At 42.3% G+C, this 10230-nt stretch overlaps 1 long non-coding RNA gene across 1 annotated transcript; it reads right to left on the bottom strand.

Moving 5' to 3' along the window:
- Positions 1-70: 70 nt before the first annotated feature.
- On the bottom strand, positions 71-1176 carry LOC129620067 (uncharacterized). The gene is made up of 2 exons (XR_008698361.1): positions 896-1176; positions 71-409 (listed from the first exon to the last, which is right to left on the bottom strand). It is a non-coding gene; the product is annotated as an uncharacterized LOC129620067 (long non-coding RNA).
- Positions 1177-10230: the final 9054 nt, after the last annotated feature.

Here is a 10230-nt window from a genome sequence, read left to right as displayed (position 1 = left end):
CATTGGATAAAGTGAAAAGTTGCTTTTATCATTTTCAAGTTTTAAGATGAACATAAAAAAACCCCCACAATTTTTGATGAACTTTAATGGATTCTAGTAGTTTACTCTCTAAACTACTTCCTCAATGACCAATACCCAGGATACCAATATCAAACAGTATTTATCCAGCACTGCCATCAGAAGGACTGGACCAAGAGCTTCCGGGTAGGTCCAGACACCACCGAACATTAGTATGGTTTCGCTGGTGGTTCTCCTGTCTTCTGTGGCACAGCTTCCTGCTTGAGATGGAATCTTCTTCTATTCAGGTCATGGGACCACAAGCAGTCTCTTTACTTCTTTTCCTCTTGTCCATCTTCTGTTTTCTGGTTGTTGTTTTTTTCCCCATGGTGGCTCGTAGGTGAATTCTACTCTATTATATATAAATGTGAAGAAGGGTTTCCAAGTAGCAGGGTGGGAGAAGGAGGATATTTTTTCTTAGTGCTTCTGTCAGCCACTGGCATTGACTTTTTCTTCTATGGTTTTCAAAGTTTAAGGTGATCATTTCATAAATTTGACCACAAGACTACAAGAATTTGGTCTGGGTGATTCTTTACACCAAAAGTTAAAAAAAATCTATGACAAGGTTTGAAATGATCAAATTAACAATTTGATCCATTCACGAAGATAATGGATATCTAGAGATTCAGAAACTGGATCTCTCATTAGACATGAAAATGACTCAGATACAGGCCCTCTCTAAAGCAAGCACTCTTATCTTTGGATTTTGTTCTCACCCAGCTTCCTTCTTTCTGTCACACACTAGATCCTAGTGATGCACATTTAGGAAAAATTATAGCTTCCTGGAATCCATGATCTGTATTGACAGACATTGACAGAAGAAACATTGTTACTTTACTTAAAATGTGCCACTTCTTTCAGCCTTGTTCCAGTGTAGAGACCCTCCATTCCTTCTTAGTTCAGATTCATTAGGACAGAAACCTTTATGTTATAAACAGAGCAGGAGAATTCTAGGGAATTCCAGAGAGGAATAGAGAATTTGAGAAGCCATCTCAAGACTAGAAATGTACTGAATGAGATTTCCCATGATCAAGCTGAACTGGTTTCTGGCTCTGTAATTATTATACTGAGTCCCCACCCATTAAACAAGCAGTTCTAGGTTCCCAAACAATTATCTCATGCTCACACTAGAAGTAATCCGATATGCCAAATGCCTTTTACCATTGACTGTAACAAAAGGGTAATGTGTCAGGGACTTTTCAGTTGTCGCACAGGGTAACTATGGAGTGTAATTACTTTTAGCTTCAAAATCATACACTGCAGGACTGACATTAAGATTTGATAGGTTTTCTTTTTTTAAGGGAATGAGAAGAATGGAAAAATATAGTCATAATAACTTAGGTTGATTTTTTGCTACAAGCTCCTGCTGACAGTTCTGTTAATATAATAAACACAGATGCTGACTTAACTTGTTTTCCTAAGAATACCTGAAAAGGGCATATTTCAGTTTCATCCCACTGCTGGCTTTTGTTAGCTATGCTGGAATTCATAGCTTGAGTAGTTTACCACCCCTCATGCCTCAACCTCTTCTGTAAGATTATTGCTATGATCCTTTTTCTTTCAAAATTCTCTGATTTGGTGTGTTTGTTTGTGTAGCTCCTCATTTGTTGATTTACTCACATATTCTTGGGAAAAGGAAAAAGGATTAAGTGATACTATTTTTTGGTGTGTTTTTTCAAGTTGATTTTCATAACTAGAGACAAATGATTAACATCTTAATATTGTGATGGATTTTTTTTTCTTTAATTGAAAAGTAAAGAATATTCATTTCATTGGAAGATCTACTAAATAAGTGCCTCTAGATTCTTATTATGAGCATAAGTAACCCTGAAGCCTAGAAGCAAATATTTATTTGTATTTCAGGGAGCTTCTGATTCAAGATGGTAGAATGAACTCTCTATTAAATAATCACTTCTGACCAGGATAGAAAAAAAATGTAGAATAGTAAACAGGTACCAGAGGGAATAAATCCATAATTAAAGAGGGATATATAGCTGACCAGAGATTCTGTCAAATTTCTGGAAGATGGAAAATGAGTGACATTGTCAACATATCAGTGGAGCTGCTAGTCAGAACCAACTCAAGCTGGCTGTCAGGGAAGTAACATCTGTGCTGCTTATAAGTGCCAAAGAAGTGCCAAGCTTGGTGTTGGCAAGGAAAAGTAGGACCAGGAGAGGAGGAGGGTGTAAATCAGGGGGATTAGTTAGAAGTCAGCCCCATGAGGAATTTGCCAGTTGGTTTGCCCTCCAACCAGGCTGCCACCTGAAACTTACAGAGTGGAAGTACCCGAGTATATGGTTACACTTCCTAACCAGCTTCCTCTAAGTGCTTCCCATGTACTAACCCATATAAACCTGGCCTAGACCCTCTGATATGAACTTAATGATCTGAATTGTTCAGAGAAGCAATAGAAGCACAGGAATGTGAAATAATGTTCACAAGGTCAGACACCTAGTGAATAACAACAGCAATAACAGATGCAAAACACACCATGTTGTGGTATTGTTTGGTGCATTAGGACACAGTACAGTAGATACTTGGGCTTCTCTTGTGGCTCAGCTGGTAAAGAATCTGCCTGCAATGCGGGAGACCTGGGTTTGATCCGTGGATTGGGAAGATCCCCTGGAGAAGGGAAAGGCTACCCACTCCAGTATTCTGGCCTGGAGAATTCCATGGACTGTATAGTCAGTCAGTCAGACGTGACTGAGTGACTTTCACTTTTCCAGTATGTATTGATACTATTATGAGGATTTCAGGCTTCCCCCTCCTCCCATTGTGTTGGTCTGGGTCTCTCAGCCCCTTTCATTCTCCATACTCCAGGAGGGTTCTGCTTTTCTATGTATTTTGGGGGACATTTTATAATGGAGAAGTATGGAGAGTGTAAAGGTCCCAGTGAGGGCTGGTTCTTCACAGAGTATTGGGCATGAGTGAGGCAGGTGAGGGAAATTCATGGCAAAGAGAAGAAAGGAATTAAAAACATCTCCGTGGGTCTGTGTATCTCATGGTACCATGTTTGAGAAGCAGAGTTCACACTGTGTTGTTTTCATGGTTGGATTGTACTTCTCTGTGCTTGGACCCTTACTTCATAAGTCATGACTTCATGAACTTCACAGGTATGAGCCATTTTCCAAATCATTCCAGGGATGTGGCTGACATTAGAGGGGCCAGTCTTAATGGAGAGGGCATCGTAAAGAAAAACTGTCTATTTTAGACAGTTTTAATCTTCTTTCTGAAGCACTAGTTTTTAGACTTTCTAAAATGTACTGCTTTTGAGATTACAGATTACTGGAACTGAGGTACAATTTTTAAAAAGATAATAAGGAAACCAGAATTGAAAGAGACATGTGTACCCCAATGTTCATCGCAGCACTGTTTATAATAGCCAGGACATGGAAGCAACCTAGATGTCCATCAGCAGATGAATGGATAAGAAAGCTGTGGTACATATACACAATGGAGTATTACTCAGCCATTAAAAAGAATACATTTGAATCAGTTCTAATGAGATGGATGAATCTGGAGCCTATTATACAGAGTGAAGTAAGCCAGAAAGAAAAACACCAATACAATATACTAATGCATATATATGGAATTTAGAAAGATGGTAACAATAACCCTGTATATGAGACAGCAAAAGAGACACTGATGTATAGAACAGTCTTTTGGACTCTGGGAGAGGGAGAGGGTGGGATGATTTGGGAGAATGGCATTGAAATACGTATAATATCATATATGAAACGAGTCGCCAGTCCAGGTTCGATGCACGATACTGGATGCTTGGGGCTGGTGCACTGGGACGACCCAGAGGGATGGTATGGGGAGGGAGGAGGGAGGAGGGTTCAGGATGGGGAACACATGTATACCTGTGGCGGATTCATTTCGATATTTGGCAAAACCAATACAATATTGTAAAATTTAAAAAAAAAAAAAAAAGATAATAGACTCATCCATACACTGCATAGAATGTTGTGCATCTTCATTGTGTACCAGATACTTTGACATATGTATTACCGAAAACATGGTGAACAAATGATATTCACATAGAACAGAGTACATCAATAGTTTCTGTTATACTGTGGAATATTCTTCATCAGAAAATAATTTTGACATCTAAATTCGTTTGAAAAGGGGATGACTTTGAGTAAGAATATTCCTATGATTATGCAGTAAGGATATAATTAGAACGGCGGCAATGGCTCTGAAGTCTCCTGCCAGGGGCAGGAGAAGGCTGCTTAGGAAGCTGGGATAAAGAGATTCAGTGCCAGCTCTTGCTTTTGAAATCCCTCCTCTTTTCCTTGCTCTTTCTGTAACAGTTATTTTTGCAGCAGTTTTAAAACCACTCTCTCGGTAGAGTGGTTTCAGGTTTTAAAATTCCTGAAGACAGACCAAGCTTGGGACTCACTGGTGATGATCAGAGAGCCCTTTGCCTTTGGAGACCATTCTTCAGTGAGCTTGACTTGTCTGGTCACCCTTCCTGTGCATTGTTCTTGGATTTCTCAAGTATCTGGGTGTGTCTTCAGGGTGTGGCAAAAATAACACACCTCAAGTGTGGGAAGAGAAACAGCCAAAAAGGGAGATTAAAAGAGGTTTAGATTCTGTGCCATTAACGATGTTCCACTTATACTCTTCTGTGTTTCATTGTTAATTTTACAACCTGCTCTCTCCAACTGCAGAAATAAAGGAGAACTCAGAAGTGTGTGTGTGTGTTTAAAGATAGTTCTCTGCTGAAGAAATGGAATCCTGTTGATTTAAATGGCTTAAGATTGTCTTAGTGATAATGAGTCATCAGATAATCCTAAGAGATGGTTGTATAATGGTTTGCTTAGCCAGTTTTTCCAGCACAAAGATTCAAGGGAACTAACTTGCTAGTATCAACTATTTATGAATAAGTTAAGAGGGAACTCAAATGGAAACTCTGAATGTAATCATTAAAAGTAAATTGCCAAGTGAGGCTTTGAAAGTAAATTTCATATGCGAATCCTATTTCCCTGTTCTATGCTTTCTGTTGAGTGGATATTTTTAACTTGTTATGCTTCCGTGAAAATTCAGATTTTCAAATTACACCTCACTCAATTCGTGGTCGGGCAGCACCTCAATGCGTGTGTGTTAGTCACTCAGTCATGTTCGACTCTGCGACTGCATGGATTGTAGCCCACCAGGCTCCTCTGTCCTTGGAATTTTCCAGGTAAGAATACTGGAATCGGTTGCCATGCCCCTCTCCAGGGGATCTTCCTGAGTGAGAGATCGAACCCAGGTCTCCCACATTGCAGGCAGATTCTTTACCATCTGAGCCACCAGGGAAGCCCAGCACCTCAATGAAAATGAAAGTGAAGTTGCTCAGTTGTATCTGACTCGTAGGGACCCCATGGCCTGTAACCTGCACCAGGCTCCTCTGTCCATGGGATTCTCCAGGCAAGAATGCTGGAGTGGGTTGCCAGTTCCTTCTCCAGGGGATCTTCCTGACTCAGGGATCGAACCCAGGTCTCCCACATTGCAGGAAGACACTTTACTCTCTGAGCCACCAGGGAAGTCCTTTTTCAACAACAACCAAAACTGGTTTCAGTGCAGATGTAGAACGTTGATAAACTGAAGTATGTATAAGAAGCTGGCATTTGCCATGATTAATTTCATGTTGACAAAATTTACTATTGGAATAATCTCCTCTTCTGAAGATGTCTAGGGGGTCAGAAATTGGATCTCAAGACTAGAGACATAAACATGATAAAAATGAATTCCTGACTGACCCCAAACACACAGAAACCACTTTTGTAAACTAGCCTTCTGGTCCTCTTTCTGGAGGGATTGTCCCAGTAGGGCTGTTAGTGCTCAGGGAAAGAATAGATGCAGCCTTCCACCGGAAGCACCCTGAGCCCGGGGCCCCTGTGCAGGATGCAGCTGCACAGCGCCATCAGGTGGCCCTGGCTATGCAGACATCCCAACACCACAGTAGAACAGTCCTCACTCCAAAGAGGAGCCCTGGTGTAGATGAACATTACTTAACAGAATTGAGAAGTCAGCCAAGCCTTCCTCATCTCTGCACACATCCCTCTCCAGATGTTCTTCTATAAAACATCAGGGATTTCAGTCAGTTCAGTTCAGTCACTCAGTCGTGTCTGACTCTTTGCGACCCCATGGACTGTAGCATGCCAGGCCTCCCTGTCCATCGCCAGCTCCTGGAGTTTACTCAAACTCATGTCCATTGAGTCAGTGATGCCATCCAATCATCTTGTCCTCTGTCATCCCCTTCTCCTCCTGCCTTCAATCTTTCCCAGCATCAGGGTCTTTTCAAATGAGTCAGTTCTTCGCATTAGGTGGCCAAAGTATTGGCCTTTCAGCTTTGGCATCAGTCCTTCCAAAGAATACTCAGGACTGATTTCCTTTAGGATGGACTGGTTGGATCTCCTTGCAGTCCAAGGGACTCTCAAGAGTTCTCTAAAACCACAGGGATTTAGGGCCAGTGAAAGTGAAAGTTGCTCTGTTGTGTCAGAGTCTTTGTGACCCCATGGACTATACAGTCCATGGAATTCTCTAGGCCAGAATACTGGAGTGGATAGCCTTTCCCTTCTCCAGGGGACCTTTCCAACCCAGGGATTGAACCTGTAAGGTATAGTTTGGGCAGAGGCAGAAAGAGGAAAAACGACCTCAACAGAAGTAGGTTACCTTTATTCAGGCAAGGAGGGGTGACAGTCGGCCTAATGACCAGGCTGAGCGTGGAAAGGGATCAGGGAGGCTCTATATTTATACGGAGGTTTATGGAAGTGATAAGGGAAACATTAATCAGGAGGGATGTTTTGGGTGTTCTTTAGTTGAGATGGCATTTGTAGTTGGGCAGGGGGTGATAAGTCTTCTGGGCAGGTGTAGGGGGTGGAAGGTTTCTGGACAGGGGGTGATAAGTCCCAGATAGATGCAACCGGCCTGGAGCATCAGGGCGGGATCTAAAGTTCAGTTTTGTTTTCTCCAAAGTTAGATGATTCAGCAAGGGCCTTTGAAACTGTTTTCTTTTCTAGGCCCAAAAGACTTCTTAGAACCCAGGTCTCCCGCATTGCAGGCAGATTCTTTACCAGCTCAGCCATAAGGGAAGCCCAAGAATACTGGTGTGGGTAGCCTATCCCTTCTCCAATGGATCTTCCTGTCCCAGGAATCAAACCGGGGTCTCCTGCATTGCAGATGGATTCTTCACAAACAGCTCTCAGGGAAGCCAGAGGTATACACAATAAGGGCTTCCCTGGGGGCTCAGACAGAAAAGAATCTGCCTGCAGTGCCTACCCAGGAGACCTGGGTTTGATCCCTGGGTCAGGAAGATTCCATGGAGAAGAGAATAGCAACTCACTCCAGTATTCTTGCCTGCTGCTGCTGCTAAGTCGCTTCAGTCATGTCCAACTCTGTGCAACCCCATAGACGGCAGCCCACCAGGCTCCCCCGTCCCTGGGATTCTCCAGGCAAGAACACTGGAGTGGGTTGCCATTTCTTTCTCCAATGCATGAAAGTGAAAAGTGAAAGTGAAGTTGTTCAGTCATGTCCAACTCTTTGAGACCCCATGGACTGCAGCCTACCAGGCTCCCGTCCATGGGATTTTCCAGGCAAAAGTACTGGAGTGGGGTGCCATTGCCTTCTCCATATTCTTGCCTGGAATACACTAAATAGTAAATTCAACATTCAGAAACATCACCAGTTAAGTTGAAACTGACTTAAGTGATGTTTGTCTTTTTTCTATTCACATGTGCTACAGATACACGGATCTCAAAGGAAACTATGTCATATTTAAAAAAAGAGAGAGAAAGAAAGGCTGCATTGAAGTTACTCAGCTCAGAATGCTACTTCTCCACCTCCTGACTGAGCCTATTAACAATAAGCTCCCAGCTCTAACTGGCTAATTCTTGGCCTAATTGCTTTGGTGGGGCTCTGAGCATCTCTGGAGGAGCCAAAGATAGGCGCTGTCCTCAGCCCATGGCAAAGCTGAGTCACTACAGGAAAGCCATCAGGAAGCAGACAGCCTGCCCCCAGCCCTTCACCAGAGTTTTCTCAATTCAGCTTGTTTAGGATTTAGGGATTTATGTATAAAACATGCCTGGTGGTTCATTGTTTTTACATCACAGTTTTTTGTCCTAAGAAGCTAGAAAAGTTTTCAGAATTTATAGCTGTGTAGTCTCATGGCTGCTTTTGGAAATAAATGGAAAATGGAAGGATGTTACGCACAGGCAGCCTTTTTGTGTAGCTTTTCTCAGGTCGTCTCTGGGGAAACCGCTCTTTGGGGCCCTATGTTTTGGTAACAGAGCAGCCCAATCCTTTCCTCAATCTGAGGGTAGGTGAGTAATCACAGCATGTGTTAGGACTGGCAGGCAAAGTGTAGAAATTTCCACATGTTACAACACAGAACTTTCCAATTAGGAGTTCAGGATTAACATACACACACTACTATATATAAAATAATCAACTATGTATAACACAGGGAACTCTACTTAATACTCTGTTATAACCTACCTGGAAAAAGAATCTGAAAAAGAATATATAAATATATATATATATATATGTATAACTGAACCACTGTACACCTAAAACTAACACAACATTGTAAATAAACCACACTCCAATATAAAATAAAAATTAAAAAAAACTACAGATCTTTCTGCTGAGACACCATTTTCATTGAATAAAAGTTTGGTAACATGGACCAAATGAGACTCGTTAGAGAAGCTTCATAAGGCTCACATTGTCGACAAAGCTGACATGTTAAACATAGGCTTCTCCTTTGTAGGAATTCATTGATAGGAACGCTTTTTTTGAGTTCTACAAATTCCTTTAAAACTGTTATAGAAGAAACGTCATCATTTAGAATTATGATTTAGTATTTTCAGCACAAGAGGAGAGGTCAGATTTTCACTAGAGAAATGCATACAGAAAGTTCTAAAAAAATAGTCATGTTCCAAATGCTAATAAATCTTACTGAAAAAGATTTTCCAGTCAGGTAATTATAATAATATCTATGTTTTATCAGTTTCTTACCATGAGCCAGGCTTTTATTCTACCTTAACAACAATCCCTTTAGGTAGATATACTGTTATCACAGTAGAGTTTGAGATCCTAAGGCTTACAAGAGGTGATGGACTCCAAAGTAAATAATGGAACCATCATTCAAACCAGGTCAATTTGACTCCAAAGTCCATTCTTTAAGCTACACATAGATACACTGGGGAAATACAGTGGTAAATAGAGTATAAAGAATCTTTTTTTTAATTATTATGTTGTTTTTTTTCTTAATTACAATACAAATTTCAGAACTGCTGCTGCTGTTGCTAAGTCGCTTCAGTCGTGTCCGACTCTGTGCGACCCCATAGACGGCAGCCCGCCAGGCTCCCCCGTCCCTGGGATTCTCCAGGCAAGAACACTGGAGTGGGTTGCCATTTCTTTCTCCAATGCATGAAAGTGAAAAGTGAAAGTGAAGTCGCTCAGTCGTGTCCGACTTAGCGACCCCATGGACTGCAGCCTACAGGCTCCTCCATCCATGGGATTTTCCAGGCAAAAGTACTGGAGTGGAGTGCCATTGCCTTCTCCAAATTTCAGAACTACTAAGATGCTAAAGTGAACTATAAGTCATCAGGAGTTTTGACAGCAGAAAGCCTTTCTTTTGTTCATGGTACACTGCCTTAATCTGGATTCCTGAGACAAGAACTCGAGGGTAGGTAGTTTATTTGGGAAGTGATCCCAGAAAGCACAAATGAAGGAATAAGTCGAGTAGAAGAGCTGAGGATAAACGACAGTCAAGAGCATGTTTATAGTCAGAGCACTGACTTGGGGCTCGAGACCACTGAGGAGCGGTGAGGAATGTGCCTCGGAACAGCTCTACTGCAGGACCAGGAGGCTGGGCTCTTTATCCAGTGGCTGCTGTCTTTCACTGTTGATCTTTGCTCTGGGGTTTAAATCCTAGCATGTCTAAACTGCCCTGTGTGCAGGCTGAGCACATTCTCACGGCACCAGGCAAAGCTCTCAGGCCAAGGGTTAGAGAGAGAGACACTTGGGCTGGGAAGCCGTCAGAGGGCGAGGCAGCTGTCCTGTAGCTGCAGGGCCATACGTGTGCCAAGGAGACATGGGGAGAAATCGCCTGCTACAGCCCCCAGGGCGCCCCTGCCCCACGCTGAGCAGGCTCTGCTATTGATACCTCAAGGCAGCTGAAGG

This window comes from Bubalus kerabau, chromosome 9 (assembly GCF_029407905.1).
Source record: "Bubalus kerabau isolate K-KA32 ecotype Philippines breed swamp buffalo chromosome 9, PCC_UOA_SB_1v2, whole genome shotgun sequence".
Lineage (NCBI taxonomy): Eukaryota > Metazoa > Chordata > Mammalia > Artiodactyla > Bovidae > Bubalus > Bubalus kerabau.
Note: the sequence above shows the minus strand (reverse complement) of the source record. Positions and strands in the feature narration are given on the sequence as shown.